The sequence below is a fragment of the Dermochelys coriacea genome, chromosome 1 (genome assembly GCF_009764565.3).
Source record: "Dermochelys coriacea isolate rDerCor1 chromosome 1, rDerCor1.pri.v4, whole genome shotgun sequence".
In the NCBI taxonomy this organism is placed as follows: domain Eukaryota; kingdom Metazoa; phylum Chordata; order Testudines; family Dermochelyidae; genus Dermochelys; species Dermochelys coriacea.
In genome coordinates this window covers 189,551,300-189,577,305 of record NC_050068.2, presented here as the reverse complement: position 1 = coordinate 189,577,305, position 26,006 = coordinate 189,551,300, and the positions used below count along the sequence as shown (strand labels likewise).

General features: G+C 40.4%; 1 long non-coding RNA gene across 1 annotated transcript; it reads right to left on the bottom strand.

Moving 5' to 3' along the window:
- Positions 1-1,814: 1,814 nt before the first annotated feature.
- LOC122457737 lies at positions 1,815-25,647 on the bottom strand. The gene is made up of 3 exons (XR_006277417.1): positions 25,637-25,647; positions 22,281-22,285; positions 1,815-2,211 (listed from the first exon to the last, which is right to left on the bottom strand). It is a non-coding gene; the product is annotated as an uncharacterized LOC122457737 (long non-coding RNA).
- Between the last annotated feature and the right edge of the window lie 359 nt (positions 25,648-26,006).

The window sequence follows — 26,006 nt, the reverse complement described above, 5'->3', positions numbered from 1 at the left end:
ACCCCACTACCTGCAGACTTGGTCTCTGTGACCCTGTGTGACCCTTCTGCCTCCAGACTAGCACTCATTCTCCCCTCCATGACCCAGGCAGCTTCCACATTGTTCCTTATTGAACCCTGAAAAAACCCACTACATACAGCCTGCTCTGTGTAACCACCTATGACCCCCTTCCACCAATCTCACCCTCGCTGACTCGTCTGTGACCCTTGCTGCTGCCAAAGTCATCTTCAATGATCCCTGAATAACCCCACTACTGCCAACCTTACTCCCTGTGACCCCATGTGACCCCACTGCCTCCAGATTCACTCTAATTGACCCCTCTGTGACCCTGTTTGCCTCGTCATTGTTCCTCATTGACCCCTGCATGACCCCACTACCTCAAGCATTGCTTTCTGTGAACCAATTACCTCAACCCCATTGACACCTACAGGAGCTGGGCTGCCTCCAAATTGTTCTTCATTAACCCCTACATAACCCCTCTTGATTCAGCCTGGCTCTCAGTGACCCCATATGAGCTCTTTGCCTTTAGACTCACCCTTGTTGTCCCCACTGTGACCCTGTCTATCTCCATATTGTGCTTCATTGACCCTTTCATAACCCCACTACCTCCAACCATGTACCCTGTCACCATATGTGACCCGCCCTGTGACTCCAAATTTGTCCTCATTTCCCCCCCCCCCATGACCCAGGCTGTTGCCAAATTGTTCCTCACTGAACCCTGCATAACTCCATAACTCTACTACATCCAGCCTTGATCTCTGTAACTCTGTGTGATCTCACTGCTTTCAGACTGACACTCATTGACACTTCTGTGACCCTGGCTTCTTCCAAATTGTTCCTCCCTAACTCCTGCATGACCCCATTACCTCCAGCTTTACTCTCCATGACCTTCCGTAACTCATTTTCTCTAGTTATGACTTCACTGACTGCAGCAGCCTCCATTTTTTTCCTCATTGATGCCTTCATAAGGCCATTGTCTTCAGCCTTGCTCCCCGTATGGGGTCAATGAACGTGAGTCTGAAGGCAGGGGGGTCATGCAGGGTCACAGAGAGCAAGACTGGAGCAAGTTGGGTGAGAAAGAATTTAGAAGAGGTCATGGAGAGGTCAAAGAAGGTTCCTCTGGAGGGAGACAGGTCATGAAGGGTCACAGAGAGCAAGGCTGGAGGTAGTGGGGTAATGAGCCAATGAGGTACAATTTGGAGTCAACCAGGGATCAATGAGTGCCATTGCGGAATAAGAGTGGTCACACAGGGTTATACAGAGTAAAGCTGAATATAGGGGTCAATGAGGAACAATTTAGAGGCAGATAGTGTGATGGTCCATGGGATCCTAGAATATCTTTGAGGAAGAGAGTATGATTATAGTCTTAGTCACTGCATGGGCTTTTGTAGGATTTATATATGCATGGATAATTGTAACTTACCATATATACTCGTTCATAAGCCAAATTTTTTTGGTAAAAAAGGGAAGCACGGAGAAGGAGGTTGGCTTATGAACGGGTATAGAGCGGGAGAGGTGGGACACAGCCCCTCCACCCAACAGAGGGAGCAAGGAGAGGCAGCACAGCCAGCAGAGCCAGAAGGGAAGAGGCGCGGCCAGAGTCTCGCCACTTCTGGCCACGCTGCTGTCCCTGCAGTCTCCGAAGCAGCTGCAGCTCCGGGGCTGGCAGGCTGCAGCTATGCCGCTCGGCCCCACTCCCCAGAGCAGGCTGTGGCCACGCCACCCAGCCCGCCACAGCATGCTGAGGCCAAGCTGCCCAGCCTGCTGGAGCAGGTCCAGCCAGGCCAGAGACATCCTCCCCAGCCCTCCCCAGATAAGGTGGGAAGGAATGCAATGGGGAGAGTGTGGGGGGTCCCAGGCTAGGGGTGGGGTTATGTGGGGGGTGGTCACAGGGGTTACTCCCCTGATCCCCAGCTTCTCCCCCTGCCAAAATTTCCGCACCAGTTGCTGTCCCGGCCCATCAGGATAAGCAGCTGGCATGCCAGGACACTTTGTTTACTTAGGTTTACCTCTGTGCCTGAGGACGCTCAAGGTAAACAAACCATCTCTACCTACCAGTGCCTTATCCTGATGGCCCGGGAGCCAAAGTTTGCTGACCCCTGAATTATAGGGTTGGCTTATGAATGGGTCATAAAAAATTTCCATTTTTACTTATCCATCTTCTGGGGTTCAGCTTATAAACGAACCGGCTTATGATCGAGTATATACGGACTATTGCTTTAATAAACCTTGTAGTTCAGATCAGACTTTGTACTTGTGATCATATCTGTGGTCTTGGACTTCATGTGTGCCTGGAGTGTCCAGATTTGAGAAAAGCGCCAGAGGTGATTTTCACTCTGAACTTGTCTCTGTAGCAACAAGAGCTGATCTAATGGCATTTTAATACAAAATTACTACATGCGATTTAAATAAAAAAGTCTACAGGTTGAATCAGCAGCAGAAACACAAAAGAGGCAGAAGTAACCCTTTGGCCTTCAAGTTTCTGGCTTCTTGTTTTTTTACATTAATATGGGATGGGAGGGATTTATGATTTTTGACCCATTGCAAAATGTATTAAAAGCCACGGGCAGCAGTATGTGTGTCTACGAATAGTTTATTGCAAGCCTAAGCCTTGGTGTCACCTCGCCACATACTATGTGGAATTCAAAATGGAGAATGGAAAGCACAAAACAACCGTGAAAAAAGCTTTTAAAATTCATTGTTTAATAAAAACTTGCACATTTTCACCAAGATGTACCAGGTGGTAAGAGAAGAACTTTATGGTGCCTTCCCTTTTTGTGCACCCTGCCATAAAATGAGAGACTTACAGTGTCATTTCTGGATTGTGAACATCAGCTGAGGGAGGAAGAGTATAGCAGCAAGACCTGCAGTTATGGCCAGAAGAGTTCAGGCTCCTGTTGCACCTGAACCATGTCCTAAGACCATTCCACAATACCATGTGCCACAGACCAGGAACATTTTGGACAATTTCATGGTTGGTTACCTCTTGCAAGAGGGACTTAATAACAGGTGGACCGGGCAAATGTACCCCCTGCAGGCTTCACCCACCTGCAAGGATGGCATGTGTGCGCTAAATGCAGAATTAGGGTATCTATTTGTTGACACTGGTTTCAGTGGTCAATGACAAGTTTATGCACTTTTTTATTAATGGTTTTGGTGTGCTGATGGCAGCTGGCTTATGTGGCAATGCTTTAATAATGGGTGGGTTTTTTTGTAATTCAGCATGTTCACAAATAAAGGCATGTATTTTATTAAGGAAGTTTATTACCATCAGTGCATCACATAATGTGTACTTCAAATAATCAAGATAAACATGCAATAAGAGACAACTGGAAAGCTGTATCCAAACACAGAATCTCAATACACATCAATCCTTAATGAAAATTCATAGTTCTTGCCAAACACTGTCTCTCCTCCCTGTTTCATAAGCAGTCATCTTCTCCGTAATTAAAATGCATGACAATCAATCCCTCCCCATTTCATTGTGTGATGTGACAGTTATTAATTTACTGATAACATTGCTGTACAAACACATTCACAAATGTACTATTCTCTCTCTTCCATTGGCCCATGCAAGTCCATAATTTGGGAGCACAGAATATCCCTGACTTCTGTAGCCCAGGTGCATCCTGCTCCAGCTGTGATAGGTACACTCTCTGGTTGCATGTACCAGTTCAGCATGTACCATTACAGTTGCATGTACCAGTTCAGCAATCCATTACAATCCATTACAGCAATCCATGACAGTCATAGGTCCATTCAGGAGCAAATGGATCATTTTTGGCTTCATAAAGATTGTGAATAGCACAGCAAGCTACAATAGTGTGGATAGCACTGGTGACAAATGGGTGTGTGGACAGCATGAGCAGGATTTCACTCTGCCAAAAATACATTTAACAGCCTATTGAGAGTGTAATTAAACATTTTTTGCCAAACCCTCTCAGATCAGGATATGGTTTCATTAGCCAAGTCAAAAAGGGGATATGTAAGGTCTCCCATAACAACAATGGGGACAGAAACTCCATTAATGACCATTTCATTTGGTGGGAATAGTGTCTCACCCTGTCCATGAAAGTACATAAGAACATAAGAATGGCCATACTGGGTCAGACCAAAGGTCCATCTACCCCAGTATCCTGTCATCCTTCCAGGTACCCCAAAGGGAATAAATAGAACAGGTAAACAACAAGTGATCCATCCCTTGCTGCCCATTCCCAGCTTCTGACAAACAGAGGCTAGGGACACCATCTCTGCCCATCCTGGCTAATAGCCATTGATGGACCTATTCTCCATGAATTTATCTAATTATTTTTTTAACCCTGTTATATTCTTGAACTTCACAACATCCTCTGGCAGGAGTTCCACAGGTTGACTATGCATTGTGTGAAAAAATACTTCCTTTTGTTTGTTTTAAACCTGGTACATATTAATTTCATTTGGTGACCCCTAGTTCTTGTGTTATGAGAAGGAGTAAATAACACTTCCTTATTTACTTTCTCCACACCAGTCATGATTTTATAGACCTCTATCATATCCCCCCCTTAGTTGCCTTTTTCCAAGCTGAAAACTCAGTCTTCTTAATCTCTCCTCATATGGCAGATGCTCCATGCCTCTCATCATTTTTGTTGCCCTTTTCTGAATCTTTTCCAATTCCAATATATCTTTTCTGAGATGGGGTGACCACATCTGCACGCAGTATTCAAATATTGATGGGGTCTCTTTCTGGAATGGTAACAGCTAATTTAGACCCCATCATTTTATATGTATATTTGGGATTGTTTTCCAATGTGCATTACTTTGCATTTATCAACAGTGAATTTCATCTGCCATTTTGTTGCCCAGTCACCCAGTTTTCAGAGATCCTTTTGTAGCTCTTTGCAGTCTGCCTAGAAATTAACTATCTGAAAATTTTGCCACTTCACCGTTTACCTCTTTTTCCAGATCATTTATGAATATGTTGAATAGGACTGGGCCCAGTACAGACCCTGTGAGACACCACTATTTACCTCTCTCCATTCTGAAAACTGACCATTTATTCCTACCCTTTGTTTATTATATTTTAACCAGTTACCAATCAATGAGTAGACCTTCCCTCTTATACCATGACTGCTTACTTTGCTGAATAGCCTTTGGTGAGGGACCTTGTCAAATGCTTTCTGAAAATCTAAATACGCTATATCCACTGGGTTATAGCCACTTGTCCACATGCTTGTTGACCCCCTCAAAGAATTCTAGTAGATTGGTGAGGCATGATTTCCCTCTGCAAAAACCATGTTGACTATTCCTCAACAAATTATGTTAATCTGTGTGTCTGACTACTTTGTTCTTTACTATAGCACAAAATTACTAAAGTAGACTCTCGATTGGTGGAAAACATAGGCATCAGGAACTCTTCTAGTGCAGCCCATGCTGGCATCCATAAATTGGCCTCTGGGCTCCACAAGGGCCTGCATAACAATGAAGTAGTAGTTTTTTGTGGTTTATTTACTCATGTGCTCTTTGAGGGGAGCAAACTATGGACACAAGTCCCACCAATGGCCTTTACACAGTCTGAAAACCCGTTCTCTCAAAGCCAGCAATTAGATAGAGAAATTATTTATGACCACCACCTTTGGGTAAATCACATGCCTGATTGAAACCTCCGCCACCACTATACCTACAATTGACTTTCCACAAGCTAGTTAGCAATGGATCTGTACCAGTAAGGTGTAGGCAGCCTCTTGATGGTTATATAAATCTGCTTCTGGACTGCTATGCCTCCCCTCATGCACGTATTATGGTGCTGGAGGGTCAGGTCAAGCTGCTCAGAAAACTCCAGAAATGTAATTTTCTTCATGCAAAAGTTCAGGATCCACTGCTGGTCATCCCAGGTCCACATGATGTGATCTCACCAGTCTGTGCTTCTGCCTCTGCTCCAAAAGCACTGGTCTATGTAAGAGACATCAGTGGCTATATTGAGAATCATGAGCTGCATCAGCCAGTTTGAGTCTTTCACATCTGTATTATTATCATCCTCCCCTTCCTCCATCAAGTGCTTTTGGTAGATCAGAAAATGCCACCAAAATGTCCATGCATCTCATGGATGCACTGTCCATTTCCTAAAACAGGAGCGAAAGCCCAAGCAAGACAAGTTCTTCAAATGGTGACTCCTACATATTGCTGATTCTGGCTGCAAAAGCATACAGACCCAGAAGATGGCTTGGCAGGATGTACTGGCAGGTGGCAACAATTTCCTGTAATGTGCAGGGAAGACGGTCAAGTTTTCCCCCACTGCATCATAAACAAAAGGCTAGAGCGGCTACTGCTGTGGAGGGCACTAGGAAGCCTGGGATACACTGGTTTGGTTTGACTCAGGTCTGAGGTAATGCAGTGTAGATGCCAGAGCATTGGTGTGAGATGTGGATTAGGAAATTCTAAATCTAGGATAAATATGCAGTGTGGATGCTGAGAACCAGACTTGCAAACCCAGGGCCTGCGGACTACAGTCTCACTAGCTGTGGGCTTACATCTTAGTGTAGACATACTTTAAGTCTCTGTGCCTCAGTTCCCCTTCTGTAAAATGGGAGAGTAGTTTCGTATTCAGAGGTGTTATGATGACAAATACATTAAAGACTGTGAGGTGATCACATACTACAGAAACAGGAGCCTAAATGTGTGTAAACACAGACACTATAGCTGTCAGTCACTTAGGACCTGATACAAAGCCCATTGACATCAAGGAGTTTTTCTGTGGATTTCATGGGGCTTTAGATTATGCCTTTACTAATATAATTCAATGATAGTTCATTCATAAAAAAATTCCTACTCCAGAACTCAGTCCTTGTGTTATTTTAAGGGAGAATTCCCTTACTTGTGGATTAAAGTTTTATCCCTGTAGACAGATACTGACTATAACTATTTAAATATTTTCACAAAAAAGTTGAAAATGTATGCGGTGCAATGAAGGGGTATGAAGACAAGAAAACACAGGCTTTCCCAGCAAATTTCCTTTTTAACTTAGTGAAAACAAGAATTGTGCTTCCTAATTGTGGAACACGTTAAGGTCAAAGTGTGAATTCTACTGGCTGAGCCACATTGTTGCTGACTGAAATTCACCATCATAATGATTGACAGCATTCATGCTCCCAGCAGAGCATGGTACTCAGATGGAATCTTTGGGCACGGGAGCTCAAAGTGGTTTTCTGGGACTTTATGGAAGAGCAAATAAAATCTCTATTTTTGAGAATTGCAGGATACAGAAATGAGCAGTTCGGCAACAGTGGAAAGAGGCGATTTAGAAGAAAGCTGTCTCTGCTCAGCAGAGAGAATTGAATATTCATTTAGTCAAGAAATTTATCACTACATATACATTGCAAGATGAGTCTGAAAATAATGCCTGTAATTAGAGTGAGTGTTTAAGCAAGTTCAGGAGTCACTGTTTATATATTAGAATTTGTGATGCTCATGATTGTATGCAAAAAAGTTCACATTATTTACAAATTATTCTGTATTCAGTGAGGAGGACTCAAACCAAAACCCTGAATTCAAGTATTTTCAGAATATGTAAATGTTTCAGTTAATGTGAATCCCAAATTAGACACAGCCTCATCACGGCAACTTATAATACTCAAGAGCCAAGTGTGGCAATTTATGATGATCTTGTTAATTTAATTCTTAGCAAGTACCACTAACTACTGTTGAGTAGTTCTTAGAATCAAATAGAGAATAAAAACAGATTTGGGACAGGCAAGCATTTTTCTGTGAAGCACAAAGCTCATTAGAGTTTTAAAATAGATCTATATTTATCTTTTCAACCATTTATTGAGTCCTCAGCCCCAATGAGGAACAAGGAGTGTACCACAGCATCCTGAATATTCATAGCAAAGACAGACGCATCAGACACAGCAGTGTGTGCAATAAAGACCAACACATGCCCCACAGCCTGTGTAGGGTTGAGGTTTGGAAGAGAGGAATAGTGCTTACCTGGGCAGTCAGTAAAGGAATGAAGCTCTTTTCTGGTTTCACATTGTGGCAGTTGGGTTTTCATAAAATAGCATAGTAAATACTATTAAAAACTTCTTTGAAAAAGATTTATTTTACTACACTCTGGTACAAATTAAGAGCCATTGTACAATGGAGTTTTTTAAAAAAAACCAAAACAGAGGTGTAGGAATGCCTAACCAAATAGGCACTGAATAAAACATTCTCAGGAGCTTTATACAATTTAATACCGTTCACAAGTTCTACATGTTGATAATACCTTCTCATGCAGAGAATTTAAAGTAGACACTCAAAGAAATGGCGAGACAAAGTGGGTGAGGTGATATCTTCTGAGATACAGAAGTTGCTCCTGTAAATGATATTACCTCACCAACCTTGTCTATCTAATATCCTGGCACCAACATAGTTACAACTGCATAAGAGAAATGGATATAGACAGGGGGTCCGAGCCTGCAGTCCTCACTCAGGTAAAACTCCCTTTGAAGTACGTAGAGTTTAATTTAAGGCAGGCAATTTTACACTTGGTATTCTGACATTATCCTGTCTCTATTTTATATATAATTTAAGAGTATAATTCTAATCTGAAAGGACAATACTTAAGGCTACATTTTAGTCACTGGTATTTTTAGTCAAAGTCAGACAGGTCATGGGCAGTAAACAAAAATTCACAGCCCGTGACCTATCTGTGATGGTTGGATCATAGAAAACCCCTTGGGAACTGCCAACTGATGTGCTGGGACTACCTCTGAGCCCATTTATCCTGGTAGCTTGGGACTTCAGTGCCCTGCCTGGTTTGAGCCAGACACGCTAGCCTGCTACAAACCCAGACCCAGGTCTAAACAATGTCCCCCAAAAGCTGCAGGCTTAACTGAAAACCACTTAAGAAGTGTTCCTGTCTCCAACACTCAGAAGCTCAGTTCCCAATAGGGTCCAAACCCAAAATAAATCAGTTGTATCCTGTATAAAGCTTATACAGAGTAAACTCATAAATTTTTCACCCTCTATAACACTGATAGAGAGATATGCACAGCTGTTTGCCCCTCAGGTATTAATACATACTCTGGGTTAATAATAAGTAAACAGTGATTTTATTAAATACAAAAAGTAGGATTTAAGTGGTTCCAAGTAATAATCGACAGAACAAAGTAAATTACCAAACAAAATAAATTGAATAATAGGCCAAGTCTATGCCTAATACTGTAAGAAAGTGATTACAGATGAAACCTCATCCTCAGAGATGTTCCAGTAAGCTTCTTTTACAGATTAGCCTCCTTTTAGTCTGGGTCTAGCAATCACTAACACCTCCATGGTTACTGTCCTTTGTTCCAGTTTCTTTCAGGTATCCTTTGAGGGTGGAGAGGCTATCTCTTGAGCCAGCTGAAGACAAAATGGAGGGGTCTCCCAGGGATTTAAATAGACTATATTTTGTGGGTGGACACCCCTTCCACCCCTGTGTAGAATCCAGCTACAAAGTGGAGTTTTGGAGGAGTCACATGGGCAAGTCACATGTTCATGCATGTCTCAGAACTTACAGGTAGCAGCCATTGTTCACATGCTACCTTGAACGTCCTCAGGTAGACTTCTTATGTGGATTGGAGTCTTCCAAGATCCACTGTCTGTTACATGTTTCTTGATTGGGCACTTAACTTGCACATTCCTTTCTAAAGAAGCTGACCAAATGTTTTACTAAGGCTACTTAAAATCAAACAAGTACACAGCCAATATTCATAACTTTGATACAAAAATGACATGCATACAAAGAGGATGAATATATTCAGTAGATCATAACCTTTAAAGAGATATGTTACATGGCATATATAGCATAAAACTTATTCCAGTTCTGTCATATTTGCACTCATAAGCATATTTCTATAAAGCATTACGGGGTGCAATGTCACACTGTCCATGACTTTTACTAAAAATACCCGTGACTAAAACTTGGGTGGAGGGCCACGGATGCTAGGAAGGGGGCAGTCTGGGGGCACCACGGGGGCTGGGGGCGATGGCATGGGGGATCCTGCTGGTGGGGGGGATGGGCAGATGGGCCAGGACCCCCGCTGTTGTTGGTGAGGCAGAGGCCGGGCTGCTGTGCATGGCCCAGGACCGCAGCTGGTACAGGAGGAGAGGGTTGGCAGGGCTCCCTACCTGGCTTCGTGTTCCTGCAGCTCTTAGGTGGTGGAGGAGTCAGGGTGCCTGGCTCCTGCAGCTCCCATTGGCCAAGAAGTGCAGCCAATGGGAGCTGCGTGGGCAGGACCTGTTGGCGTGAGCAACATATGGCACGGAGCCCTCCCCCAGCCCCTTTGCTGCCTAGGAGCTGCAGGCCATGAGAGCCAGGGAGCCCCCCACCCCTAGGTAAGCGCTCCCCTCCCAACTCCCTGCCCCCTCCCACAGACCCAAACTGCTGCTGCTGGCCCAGGGGCTACCCAGCTCAGACAGCCTATGAGCCAACACCAGGGGCTGCAGAAGTCATAGAAAGTCACGGAGTCAGTGACTTCCGTGACCTCTGTGACAGACCCTATACTTCCCTCTCTATGCCATTTCCTTCTTAAACAGATATTTGACTCCATTTCAGCTGTGCAGGATGTAACCAGTGCATTCCGCAGCTGTCGTTCATTATTAGAGGAAAAGCTTGTGCAAAGTGGTGGGTCTCGTTATAAGTGTAGCATTTATACCTCAAAAGGTAAAACAATCAGGCTCATACTGATCCCTGGTGACAGTGTTTGCATATCCAAGGGCCCTGCATCAAATCACCCTTGCATGTCTGAGCCTGAACTCCATCACCTGCCATATCTTTGTGAAATGCAATTGTCATGGGATTTTTTTGCTGAGAAAGAAGCAGTTATTGAGATTCCCAAGGATTAGTCCATTGAGGCCTCTTAAAGATTAGTATCAGAACCTGGAAGTGGATTTGGAATCTGATAACAGGCAGGTGTCTAGAGTGATACACTGAAATGATGTGTTCTTGTCCACGCGCTTATCTAGAAGGCATGCTGCTATATGGGGAACAAGCAGATGGAAACACTCAGAAGTGTCCTGAATTTCGTGAAACATCTACTTACTCAGTTTGGAGGTGGTGAAAACTTCAATTTTCACATTAAATGTTCCTCTAAATTTAAAAGTGTGTGTTGTCCAAATACAATTTGGTTTAAAAACAAACAAACAAACATGTTTTTAATTAAATGAAACCTGAGATATTGCAAAGCAATATGGATTCTTATTTGATAATCATTCTTCCCCAGCTTTCAAGACTATCAGCATAATTTAAAAGAGAATATGGCAGCCCAGAACTTGTATTTTACAAAACAGTCACAGAGCTCACAGTTTAAGACTACTTGTTTTATTTTCTACCACAAAAGTAGAATGTGATTTTTTTATTACTTTATTCTGAAGCGGGCAAAATGAATTCCCATATATGACATAAATTTGTTTGAACAATATCTGTTCTAAAATGAATACAGACATGATAGTCAACTTCATAGTCCCATTGTTTTTAAGATGAAAACACAATGGTAAGGCTGCCAAATTAAACAAACTGGAGGAGAGATTATGTATGAAATATATAGCTTGGTTTGCTAGGATTTAGGAAAAACCCACAAAGATGCATTCTAGATTTATTATGGGAATACAACATAAAACATTTCAATTGTGAGCTCTTAATCTGTGGTAAAATGCAAGCTTTGGGCAGCTACATTTTTAACTCTTCCACTAATATAGATATAATTATGAGAAAGAATATTTCATACCAAAGATGTTGTTTATCTAGTTATTATTCCAGAACAGATGTGAAATGCTTGTATGAATGATTAGTCTCTCTGTTTTAACAGAACAGTGAAACTAGAAAAGGCATGGGGAAAAATCTGACAGTTCTTCTAAAATGAGAAATTAAACATGCTAATTTTTGTTCCATTATTTGTGATTCATATTTATTGTGTATAGTCAAGCAAATAGGCAGTTCAGCTTGATAGACAGATTCCTAGTGTAATGATTACAGAATGTCCTTATTCTTTGACAAACATTTGGTTCTGATTCCCTAAGGTTCAGAACGGGCTAGACAGAAGTTATTTAAGGTTGAATACAATTTAAATGACAGTTGAGTGTGTGAGATATAAGCAGCATGTTGCTTCACTAAGTCAGAAACCTTATAATCAAGCACTATTTGCTCTTTTCAGAGGCCAAATATCATTTCTTTACAATGAATATAATTTTCTTTTCCAATAATATGAGGGTTTTTTTGTATTGTTGATTCACAAGATACTTGGAAAAACAATGCTCCCAGATATTCATTTTTCACCATATAATCTTCTTGATTGAAGGTTACTATAGAATTTTCAAAGCGTCCATTTGAAAGATTTATTCATTAAGGAATGTATGGAAAGGGTTTAAACTTAATAAGGCAATGCTAACATGCTGATGATTTTAAACAGCAAATAATCTTAATAATCATTTCAAGCATTTTTACAGGAAATCCCAGTGCCAAATGCGCAGTCAAAGCTTTTCTTATTTGAGTTCAGTGGGTCTACAATTTCTAGTTTCAGTATTGGTCTTTTGCCTTCACTGACACAAAGGTTTGGGTTTTTTTAAAAGCCAACAAAATAAACTGGTGATAGTTTGTTCACGCTCACTAAAATACTAAGCGGAGATAAAACACATATAACATTTACCACCGGGTGGCTAGGCAAGGTCAGAAGTGACAAGCTTGGCAGTCCTCCTACTGCCTAGGTCAGAATAAGGTTCCATTGAGTGTCACCTGGCACTCCAAGCTATTGCTTATGAATCCTGAAACCTGAGTCTTATATGAAGTAATATGCAAGATCCACACAACACGAGTCTAAATACCAAATGAAGGACTTCAAAATGGGTGTGTCTGGCCACTAGTTACGTCACCAAAATTATTTCACTGGTGGCTGAACGATTTCAACCAAGGTCTCTATTAATGAAGAATAGTTAGCTTTTAACAGAGTAAACTAGTATAATTTTAATTACTTTAATATAACTATTCAAGCTCAGATTTTGGTCTTGTTATATTCCGTTTCTGTTCCCTGGCTGGATATACATAAATCTTATGAGCAGGTTTCTGTTGCAGTACTCTGAGAAGGTGAATAGGAAATTTGCTTTATTCAAGTATTTGAGCATGAAAGTTTAACATTTATTACCATGAGAATTTGTGCTTTAATACTCAATTGCATTAATGTTTACAGAAAGTTAATACAGACAGGGCATGAAAATGGCTTATGCACTCTTTTTTTAAAGAAAAATGTGAATGTGCATGGATTTTGGTGAATATCTGTTCAGCTATAATCACATTATTTATATTAGCCTTACAACATTCTCACCAACTCACATAGATACAAAATATTCACTCTCTCATTATCTTCATACTAAAGGGTAGATGAGTAGACTTCACAAGCTTGTTAATTTTCATGACAATTTTGCAAGGCTGGCTGCCTACACCAGATTACATAAATCATACAATAAATTCAATAAATACCCTTCCAAACATAATATTGTATTATACATAGGCACCCCCCATTAACATGGATAGTGTTAATAGTTAACACAAAGCCCAGACTTTATCATCTCTATACAACACTTCTGGGATCAGGAGGCAACTACTAAAACAACCTTTATATTTATATTACTATAGTGTCTAGAGGCTATGCAAAAGTCTGCCTAACTTCTCCAACAACAGCTGTATCCATGTCTCAGATTCCCTTTGGTAGTCCACACTCCTTCTGCTAGTAGGGTAGTTTAATTTAACCTTTTGGCTAAATTAGGAAACTCCTCTCATTCAATGGTATACAAAAGTCAAAATCAAAGACAAACGTCCTCCCCTAGTGTAGCAGTTCTAAAATAATCCTGCACCCCTTGCTTGTGGGGGTTTCCAGTTACTAATTCCAGGAGGTAGTGGAGGTACAAGGGTGTTAGTGTTAGTATCTGTACCTGACCAGGGAAATCACACTCCTACCTTGTAGTGCAGACATAGCTTTAGGCCTTCTTTCCCAGCCCAGCCACAGGCTTCTGTTTTAAGTAAAGGAAAATACTAAAAGACCTAACAGTCTCAGATCAGCAAGATAGCCTACTGTCAGGGTTACACATACTTTTGTCCCAGGACATCCAGGATCCTATTCCCTCTCAATCCTAGGGAACTGCTCAGCTCTGACGACTCCTCAGACCGGGGAGAGGAAAGAGATGTTTCCCTTAGACTAGAAACAGTCTGTCCTCTTCAGGCTTGCAGACCTGCATTCATGAGCTCAAGTGGAAACACTTTCCTTAATTGGCTGCACAGTGGGTTCTGAGAGGTGGAAAATGACCTCTGCCTAGCTCCCTTTTCAGGGAATTAGGCTCAGTTCCTCAAAGGTACTTAAGTGCCCAAGTTCCAGTTTGAGGCTCCACTGTGATCCACAAAACTGCTTCTCAGCTTCCCCCCTAACCTCACACAGTGCCCAAGTTCCTTAAGTGCCTAAGTCTCGGCCTCTGGGCCTACACGCTGCTGCTCTGCTCTAGGTACCCAGGTGCCTGACCTCAGAGAACCAGGGGAAAATAAGTGCTCATCTGTCTAACTCGCATGTGGGGCTGGACCTACTAGATGCACTCGGAGGCTGCTTACCAGATTGCATTCTGTTCCAAATCTGGCCAGAAGAAGAGAAGGTGAGGCTGGTGACCACCTTGCAACTTCTAATCCAGTGCACTCACCTGGGATGTGGAAATCCTGGTTTCCCTCCTCTTCCTAATGACAGCACTAGACTTGAACAGAGATTTCTCCTGAGCTGTAATCACTGAGGTTTGGGATATTCTGATGCATGGCTCCCTCAATGTCTCCCATTGAAGCTGTTTGATTCTATAAATACTTAAAATGAGAAATAAATGCCCGAGTGAGAATAATTCTGTAGCTTGGTGTTTAGGGAAGCTCCTGGGGAGGTAGGAGACCCAAGATCCAGTCCTCTTGCTTCAATGACCCCATTTATTCCAAGTAGAACAGCTTTAAGAAGAGAGATTGAGGAGATCCCTGTTCAAATCCTCTCACGCTTTCTGACTGAGGGAGAGAATTGAAGCTAGGACTCCCTCATTCCAGTTGAGTGTTCTAACCAATAGGCTAAAAGTTAGACGGTGGGCACCAGAACTTCCACCGCCTCCTGTTTTGTGTGGAGTGCAGCAGGTGCCTCACTCTTTTTCACAGGAAACGGACTTAGGCACCTAAGCTGGTTTGACTCCAGGAGAGCGGTTCCTGGTTGTGGATTGCAAACAGAGCTAGGCCCTATCTCCATGAAAGAGGGAGAGCCTAGGAAACACCCCTCTTATCAGCATCTTGCATTGGCGGCTCCCTGACTAGTGTGCTGGCTTTTGTGAATTGCGTTCTTAGGGTCCTCTCTCTCCCCATGCATTGTTTAGGGAGCCTAGGTGCGTAACCCAGGATTTTTGGATTGCAGTGTTGTTCCTGTGATTTTCTAGTTGCCTAAAAATTAGGCCCTGTGATGCTCAACACCTAAGTCCCTTTGTGTATCCAGATTTTAGCTTCTTCCCTGACTAATCCAGTTTGGGATATACACACCCCATCAAAGTCTCTAAATGAGGTCAGGCCACCCATTGTCTCCTTCGCTATTGTGCCTACTACAAGTCCTGTCCTGATGAGTTTACACTCTAAAACAGACAAGGCAGTCCCATGGTAGTGACAAAGATAGCATGCATCCAATGAAGTGGGTATTCACCCACAAAAGCTTATGCTCCAATACGTCTGTTAGTCTATAAGGTGCCACAGGACTCTTTGCCGCTTTTAAAGATAGTACTACTATCCCAAAGCACAGATATTTAACACCTTAGTCAAGGTCATACATAGAATCTGTAGCAGGGCCAAGGACTGAACCACAACCTCATGGCTCCCAGGTAGTTTGTTAACCACAAGACCATCTTTTGCCTCCAACAGCTAAATGAAAATACTGGCTAGTCATTTTTTTTTTTTTTAGCCAAATCTTGCTTTCTTTACTGAATCTTTGACTTTAATGGGAGTTTTTCCCCGGGGATGAATTAAGGATTTGGTCTTTTGTCAGCATGATACGTTGTGCTATTTTCATTATATTGTGAATAAGTAACTACCGGAAAAGTAAAACCATAACTAAAAGGTCAGAAGATTCAATAAACAGATTTATCTTCACTAACTGTGTTACTGACAAGGTTTGCAACTTAAATCCAATTTTGCAGGTGGATGGCTATTTCATGTATCAGAATAAAATTTTGATTTGTAAATAATTTGGAGCTTTATGGCAAATAGCAGTGCAGTGTCAACATCTTCTACAACAAATTCCTAAGTGCATTGTGTTGCACAGAGGGACTTGTATCTTAGGAAGTAAAATACTTGAAAGTGTTGTTCAGCTCTATCCACTTTAAAACTCCGTTCTTGGTCACTGAATCTGAAGGGGTTGCATTTAAAGTGCCTCTTTATTTTTTCCCCATTTCAAGCTACAAAAGCAGTCCTATAGTATTTTTCTATCATCCCTTGGTAGTGGACCATATTCATATCAAGATTATATTTTCAATAGACACTAGTCAAAAGTGATCATTTTGGCAAAGCAGCTCCATCATGCTATGCACTTAGGCAAAGTAGATGTGTCTAGGCAAACAGTGTCTCTTCCTGAAGTTTTTTCTCCCAGTGCATCACTAGATGTCAGGGAAGAGCTCATTCAGACCTTGCTTACACTTCTGTGGAGTTACTTGCAATTTACAGCTCTAGAAGTGAGATTACAATCAGGCTCCAGTGTCGTAAGTTTCTCTATAAAACAAACTTGTCATCTGAACCATATGATGCAACTATTTGATGGGAAGACATGAGGTGGATACAGCCATATTCTTCCAATTTATCTTCTGCATTTTGGTATTCTGCCTCAGACTGAGATGCAGGTTTGGAGCAATACATTATATACATATAATCCACTGCTCAGAGTGTTACATGTCCCCTCCTGTACTTGATCCAAAGAGGATGAGTCTATTGCAGCTCCTAGTTTCAGAACTTGGCTCTTTAGCTCAAGCCATAAAGACTCATATTTTCAACGTTGACAGATTCTGATTCAGCCTGTGGTGCGTTAGCCAAGATGGTGAGTGTCAATCAGAACTAGGAGTTTGTTTAGGTCTAGAGCTGAACCTAGGATCCATGAAAGAGCTTGGTGAATGATGTTTAATATTTATGAACCTGGGATGATTTTTAATTGTGGTATTTTTATGCTATGAGGGTGTTTAAGCCATCTGTCCAGGGGATGAAAATATCTTTGATGTATCTCAGGTATATCATTGGTTTCATGGTGCATTTGTCCAGAAATTCATCTTCAAAGTGGCCCATGAAGGGGTTGGCATATTGGGGAGCCATGCTAATACTCATGGCTGTTCCTGTGGTTTGGACAAAGTGTTCATTGTTGAATGTAAAATGTTATGGGTAAGAATGAAATGAATAAATTTATTAGAGTATAAGCTTTCGTGAGCTACAGCTCACTTCATCGGATGCCTGGCATCCGATGAAGTGAGCTGTAGCTCACGAAAGCTTATGCTCTAATAAATTTGTTAGTCTCTAAGGTGCCACAAGTACTGCTTTTCTTTTTGCGAATACAGACTAACACGGCTGCTACTCTGAAAAATGAAATGAATGAGTATGGCCAAGTGTTTGCGGTGGATATATGAGGATCATCCATTGTCCTGTAAATATTTGAGGCAGGCAGCTTTGCCATTTTTGTGAGGGATGTTGGTGTATAGAGAACACCAGCTTAAATTCATTACTCTGCTAGACACTAAAAACCATGGACTGAACAGAAACCCTGGATTCATGCTTATTACAACAACCTGTAACCCACTAACAGGTCACTCTACCTTGAATTGTCCCTTAGAATATGTGCTAATTGCTTGGGCTAAACAATCTGTTCTGCCTTGCATTTTGCTGTGATGCTGGGAGTTCCTTTTCTAAACCTGAGGAAAAGCTTAGTTGTGGCTTGAAAACTTGTCTCTCTCACCAACAGAAGTTGGTCCAATAAAAGATATTGCCTCATGTGCCTTGTCTCACTACTTTAGGATGCAATTCATCCAGAGAAAAGGTCTCCTACAATACCTGAAGTGGTACATGACATAGAATCTTATGCAGGTCCTCTACATGGTGGGGAGGGGTGAAATTACAAGGATTAAGGCTTACATGGGACTTAAGTGGAACATACTTGTTGTGAAAGTGCACTTGGTGAAACTGATTTGTAACTATGTGAATTCCAGGATAGAAGAGAGACAAGGTGGGTGAGGTAATATAATTTATTGGAGCAACTTGTGATGGTGAGGGTGACACGAAAGAGAGAGAACTTTTGAGCTTACAGAAAGCTTGTCTTCAGGACATGTGTTAGCTCAAATGTTTGTCTCTCACATGAGCAGAAGTTGGTCCAATAAGAGATATGACCTCCCCTCCCTTGTCTCTCTACTTGGTGAAACTGATATGCAGTCAGTGTGCTATTTATGTCATTCTCACAACAGATTTGCTTCATAATTTTCTAATCAAAGTCTATAAAACAGTGGAAGCACACAATGCCCATATTTAATTTAATTTTGCAGCTGGTGGAGAGTTTCTGATTTTTACAAAAGTACAAATAGATACTTCCAAATAAGCCTTAGCTTTTCAAATGTCTTTTTAATACTATGATGTATATTTGCACTTCTGATAAAGGAAGAATGAACTAAATTGTTTTATAAATTATAGTAATTTAATGCAGCATACTGTAATGTTAATAAAGTGCCCAGCATACAATTATGGTGATTAACTTATATTCCAGAAAAGTTGTGTCATTAAAGAGACATCATAATACTTTATCTAATTGGTTCTTACTCTCTTATAAAAATGAGTTTTTAAAATGCACAGAATTGTATTAAAATGAAAGCTCCATTTTTAATGAATATATAAAGCTAACTCCATCTTTAACTTTCAAGTGTATTTCACGAAGGTCTAATTTCTTCAATGTAATCTAAAAGTGACTAAAATTTCACTTTGCTACAATAAAATTACATTTGTGAATAGGGAAAAAATAAGTTATTTCCTCTTCTCGAGGTATTTTTTTATTGTGATTAAGATCCTCAGCAGAACAAATTAGAATTATTTAAAAGAAAAGTGTAAATAATTCTATGGTAAGCAGGCTTTAGCACCTCTTACTCATATTACTTACAATCTGAGTTTTTCATGAACCAGGAGAGCAGGATTTAGTCCATTTTAATTACAGATGGTCCCCAAAATCATAAGCATGAATCTGAATACCTCTAATCTTTGTAGACATTTTGGATCCATCTTTGCAGTTAGCTTTTTCTCTGAACCAAATGAACTGAAATGAAAACCCAAAAGACTTCCTTTCACCCCAAAAACTTTAGAAAAAAATTCAGATCCAGATTCAAACATATGACTCTGGTCCATCATTAGTTATACTAGGCTTTGTAACTTGATTTCAGATTAACAGTGCTATTGATGGGCAAGTGTTGGTACAGTTGAGTCATAGAAAATCTATGAATTAGTGATGCAAGTTTTATCTGATTTAATGAAGACAAGAAGCTGAACCCAGTCAAAATGTCAATATTCAATGAATGTCAATGAATTAGATTAATCCTAAAATCAAATTGGAATATCATGTTTTATAAAGCAGGTGAATTATAGAAGATAGAAATTTCTCATCTGTTCTCCAAAGACTGTCACTTGTAGGATAAGAGAAATAAAAATTTCAGTTAATGCTACATTGTATATTGGTTGCTGCCTCATTTTAAGTTTAATGATTAGAAACGAGCCATAATACACTGTGAGAGATAACTGTAATGGCATGCCACACTTTTTGAATCGTGGCAGGGTGACTGGTTCATTTCTCCTGTGTCTGAGTAACATAATTTCTGATGAAACCTGGTGTTATTTAGGATTAATAGACTTCTCATTTCTTTAAATGTTTGTGAATTATATAAATTTTCAAAATAACTAGTTTTTTGAGAATTATTCAATTTTTTTTATTAAAAAGATATCATCTCCATTTTCTTTGCCATTTGCCTAAAACTGATAACATAATTTTTCAAAAAGTTATGTTCCACCATAGAAATATTTTCAGCACCTCCCTCAGTAGTGGCCCTGATCCTGCAGCAAGTTCTGCACCAGTGGGCCTCTTCCAGTGAAATAAATGGTGTCTGCACAGGCACAAGGGTTCTGTACCTGTACAGTGCCTAGCACAATGGGGTTTTGGTTCATGACTGTGACTCCTAAATATGACCAAAACACAAATAAAAGAACCATAATATTTGCAAGTGCCTACTTCTGTAGTTGCTCTGGAGCATGGAACTCCAATTGCCTGAATTTTGGATTCAGTTGAAAATACGTGAATGCTGTAGAGAGTGCTCTTATATCCTAACTGCATACAAAGAGAAATTGAACAATCAAAGATTTTCCTTTGGACTGAAATCCCCACCTTCCCACTCTCGCTCTCCATTTTGCCTGCTGAGTTTTTTATCCACTTGAAAAGTGTTCCAGGAAGTATTCTTGATTTTAAATCTGAAAAACATATTCCCTCCTTTATGGAAATATGGAAAACAGCTATAGGAAAGAATTTGTGATCTTTACAGCCAGCTGGGACAGGGCCCGACTACCTAGTCAACATCACTTTCATGGTTGTGAAATTCATAATACATGCAGCCCCGCATCACCAGAAGTCTAGAGATTTTGGAGGTATTCTCAAGAACTGATGAAATTCTCAGTCAGTGATTTGTAGAGGAATTGGTCCATACTGTTGGCAACAGCCAACAGATTCACAGTAAATTACCTATTTTATAAATTTAGCCTCTTTCTGTTTGTGCATTAACTTCTGCAAATTGCAGTTTCTTCAAATTCATGTGTTATTCAAAATTACGCCACACACTTTTTGTGAATTTCTTCTCACTGTAGATCAGGAACAAGTCACTAAGTACTAGATACGCAGTATTCAAAATCTGAACACATAAAACAGAAGTAGAGAATCTTAGAAAGCTTTAAACATTGCTCATTCTGGACATAAAGGCATTATGGACAAAGACTACTGTAAGAACTCCTGGTGATTTCAGACTAGTATAAATTTAATTTTCTATTAATAGATTCGCACAAAGTAATTGCACATCTGTGTTTGGTCTGAGCTGTGGTTATATCTAGAACAGAACAAAAAAATTGATGTTTTTGATTTGGTAGCCTAGCCATAATTTTTTTAAAAAAATTGTTTTGTTTTGAAACAAAACTATATTTTTGGTTTTGCTCATCAAAATGAAAAACCAAGACAAACCACAAAATCTTTTAGGTTTGATGAAATATTTTCAATGTCAATTTGGAATTTTTTTGGTTTTGTTTTTTTGGCCAAAAATATTTGCTGAATTTGCCAATAGTTTTGGTATCCCCCAAAATGCATTTTTCAGCAAATTTAATATTCACTAGACACACACACACACACACACACACTCAAAATGCCCAGCTCTAGTTTAGTTATAGCTGTATGGTTTATTTAAATCCTTCCATTACAGGACTTTGGAAAGCAACTTTGAGAACTTTTGTTCCCTGCTGTGTTAATTCTCCATTTCTAAAACACCAACTACCTTTACTTTTCCTCAGCACACAATTAAGAGAAATAGTCACAGCAGGACAGAAAAGAGAAATTGGTCTTTCAAACAAAGGTGTTTATGATCTAGGTGAATGACAAGGGACCATTCTGAGTACTGGCATCTGAATAGTTTAGCCATCACAACCTGGCACTTCTGCTAATGGTGAATACCACATAGATTCTACCATTAACAATTCTTGTTATTTTATTACAAGGCTCACAATATTTGGTATTTTTCCTAAAGCCCCTGTGCTTCTTTAGTCCTGAGATATATCAGGACTAAATCATTAAAAAAAAAAAAAGAAGAAGAAATGTCTAACCCTCCATGATAGGAGAAACAAGTTTGAAAACAGGAAACCTCAAACATTAAAAAATCAGAAGGCAAATAAAATATAGTTCAAATTTACTATTTTATATCAAGTCTCATGATTTTCTGGGGCCTGATTCATGAAGGTTTGGCAATCATAGAATATCAGTATTGGAAGGGACCTCAGGAGGTCATCTAGTCCAACCCCCTGCTCAAAGCAGGACCAATCCCCAACTAAATCTTTCCAGCCAGGGCTTTGTCAAGCTTGACCTTAGAAACCTCTAAGGAAGGAGATTCCACCACCTCCCTAGGTAACCCATTCCAGTGCTTCACCACCCTCCTAGTGAAAAAGTTTTTCCTAATATTCAACCTAAACCTCCCCCACTGCAACTTGAGACCATTACTCCTTTTTCTGTAATCTGCTACCACTGAGAACAGTCTAGATCCATCCTCTTTGGAACCCCAGTTCAGACAGTTGAAAGCAGCTATCAAATCCCCACTCATTCTTCTCTTCTGCAGACTAAATAACCCCAGTTCCCTCAGCCTATCCTCATAAGTCATGTGCTCCAGCCCCCTAATCATTTTTGTTGCCCTCCGCTGGACTCTTTCCAATTTTTTCACATCCTTCTTGTAGTGTGGAGCCCAAAACTGGACACAGTACTCCAGTTGAGGCCTCACCAATGTCGAATAGAGGGGAATGATCACGTCCCTCGATCTGCTGGCAATGCTCCTACTTATGCAACTCAAAATGTCGTTAGCCTTCTTGGCAACAATGGCACACTGTTGATTCATATCCAGCTTCTCGCCCACTGTAACCCCTAGGTCCTTTTCTGCACCTGAGATGTTATAGCCAGAAGGGATAAAGATGATCTTATCTGACTCCCTGCATAATAAACACTGGAATTTCACCTAATAATTTCTGTATTTTAGCCCAAACATATAACCCCGAAATTCAATTTTTTTCAGGCACCAGAGCAATGAAAATTCAATTGTTTGAATGTTTGCAAAAGCACACACACCAGGGGTGGCACAAACTCCACTGAAGCAAATTCCTTTTTAAATGCCAGTGAGTACTCATAGAAACATGTTTGTTAGTTAATTTGTTAGTCTCTAAGGTGCCACAAGTACTCCTTTTCTTTTTGCAAACATGTTTGTGTTAGTCATCTGGTTCTACTATTTGTACCACAGCCACCACCTATGGCCCTGACAAGAAAAACAGATTGGTGATTGGGACCCTTGAAGTGTGACAGGAGGACAGCAAAAAAAAAAATTCTACTAGTAATACACCAGAGTGGTATTACAAGTTGGGGAAAAAAAAACACATTTGTCCACAGGCAAAATATTTTGCCTTTTTACAAATTTGAACCATCAGCCTATTGCAGGTGAAAACTGTCATTTTAGACTATTTAATTTCAGAGAGCACAGAGGCAACTAAACTAGAGGAATATATTGAATATGGGGCTGTCGTGTTAAAGAGAATTGAGTTATGCATGCCTCCTACAAAAGCTGTCTGCACGAGTAGGAGGCATATTTGATGAGTGTAACTTGAAAACCAAGTACTGACTTATGTATTAGTGTAGCTGCAAGCACAGGTTAGGAGTGAACAGATATACATAATGAGTTAAATGCGGGTAAGGGAAAATACTCATTATGATCCTCATAAGAATGAAGCCTTATTAAAGAATTTTTGGTTATAGCTCATTGACCCTGAAGTAATTATTATTAAATATCACCTAGGGAAGTTGCTGGTCTATGGTATCTGACATGGTAAAAGAATTCATTCAAAGCTTTGAGATTCAGAACTTTCCTTTGAAAAACTGTATGATACTGTATTTAAAATCTGGTAGCAAGTAACCCATACACTGAAATAGAGCCTCAGGATAATGGAGTGCTGGACAGGACTTCCAGGTCCATGGCAAAACAGGGCTATAAAGTCTGTCTCAGGCTATGTCTACCCTTGCACTTCTGTCTGTACAACTTACGTTGCTCAGGAGTGTGAATAAGCCACCTGCCAAATGACATACATTACACAGATCTCAGTGCCAGTTTGAATAGCGCTATGTTGGTGGGAGAGCTTCTCCCACCGACATAGCTGCCACTGCTCGTTGGGGGTGGATTAATTATGTTGATGGGAGAGCTGTCTCCCATTGCCTTAGTGTGGCTACACTAGAGAAATTACAGTAGCGCAGCTGCACTGATGCAGCTGTGCCACTGTAAATTCTCTAGTGTAGCCAGAGCCCTAGTGTGCACAATCTTTGGTAAACTGGCCAAGTGCTGTAAGACAGTGATCTCATTGTAAATTCCGGCAGATTGTCTGTTCCTACGAAATTGTACAAGACTGTGGCCAGCATCTGCAAAAGATTGAAGTGGAGGGGCAGCAGGGTCATGGCCCTATTTATATCTAGATCAGCCTGAGAAGCTGCCTGCAAAGAGGAGCATACATTGCACCACCTTAAGGGGTGTATCAGTGGCTGTACGCCTCAGTGCCCCTAAGGGATCTGGAAGGCATTATTCACTGCCCTTCACAAAAGTTAGTGCCATAAAGGGGCATTTGATCCCAGAAGGAAACACTTGCAACTTGATATTCCTAAGATAGCATCCGAAAGGTAATTAAAAACAGTATTAATGCATGTGAGTTAAAAAACCCTTTACGGAAGAGTCCACTTCTATTTTAGAACATAAATGTACAGCCTATGAAAAACAGATCATCTTTCATTTAGAACAGGGTGACCAGATGTCCCAATTTTATAGCAACAGTCCCAATTTTTCATATTTGCTGTCTGGTCACCCTAATTTAAAACAAAACTGGTAATTCTGTTTATTGGAGGGAACATTGTTCTGCATATGAAGTATTCATCTGAAAGTTTAAGAGCCAGCAGGTGAGACTGATTTAAATCTTTAGAAGTGTTGCATGGAATTTTTACTATGTGACAACTATTACTGAAATCTACACATATGATATTTGTTCCATCATAATAATCAGTTTCCATTCGTTAGTGAAAGGGCAACCTCTGACTATTTGGGAATTTGGGTTCTGATTAGCATCCAAAAGTTAAATTATTTCTACAACTATCCCTAGCTTTTGTGCAGATTTCACTCTCCAGTCCCCACATAACACTATTCTTGCAGCTCCTCACTACTTGATGGCAGGTGTTTTCTATGTAAGAAGCTATTCGGACTTCTGCTCCCTTTCTGTATTTGTTTCTTTTAAGAAAGAGTGATTGGATGGCTGTTATGCCTGGTGCTCAAAAACCACCTTCTACAAGTGACTGACCTATTGTGATGGCCAGAAACACCAAAGAGACAGTCTCATACTATTTAGACACTTCTTGTTCTGAATCTGGCGAGAGACACTCCACATCTAATGGTCACTACCATAAACCAGACAATTATCTCCTACTTTAAGTAAAATTGTGACAGTGTACGTTATACTCTTCTGTGATAATCTTTGACAAATTCAGATATATAAATTATGGCCACTGCATCTGAACGCTTTAGAATTAACAATCAAAATTAGGGTTACAGTTTTGTCCTTGGGCAAAAATTCAGGGCTGAGGAATGGTTAATTTATCCAGAACCATTCACCATCCCTAATAATTCCTGTTAAGTTAAAGAATAATTCCTGTTAAGTTAAAGAATTTGAAAGGGAGGATCAATTAAAACAATTAAGAAGCAAGGGCAGTCTGACCTGAAGACTTCATTGTGAGCCTACTGGGTTTAAAACTATAAACCCAGTCATAGACAAAAACTGGACAAATTGTAATTGTTTGGTGCTAATAAAGAGAAGATGAATGCAACTATGTAATCTTCTTAAGGCTGATCTCATTGCCCCATGATATTTGGGGTACTTCACTTCCATCCCAGTATTCAGAAGTCCTAGATTAAGCTAGATGATGTGTTTCAGATAAATACAATCAGAAAAAATATATAGCAACAACAATAGAAATAGCTAATTTTAGGGCTTCAACTAGGTTTTGAGACGGGCTTTCTTAAAAACTATAACAGGTTTTTGGGACTAGGCCTGTTTTTCTTTTGAGACTAGTAAACTTAAATCCTGGTTCTACTGACATCAAAAGCAAAACTCCCATTTTCTTTAATGGAACTCAAATTTAGTTCTCGGTGTT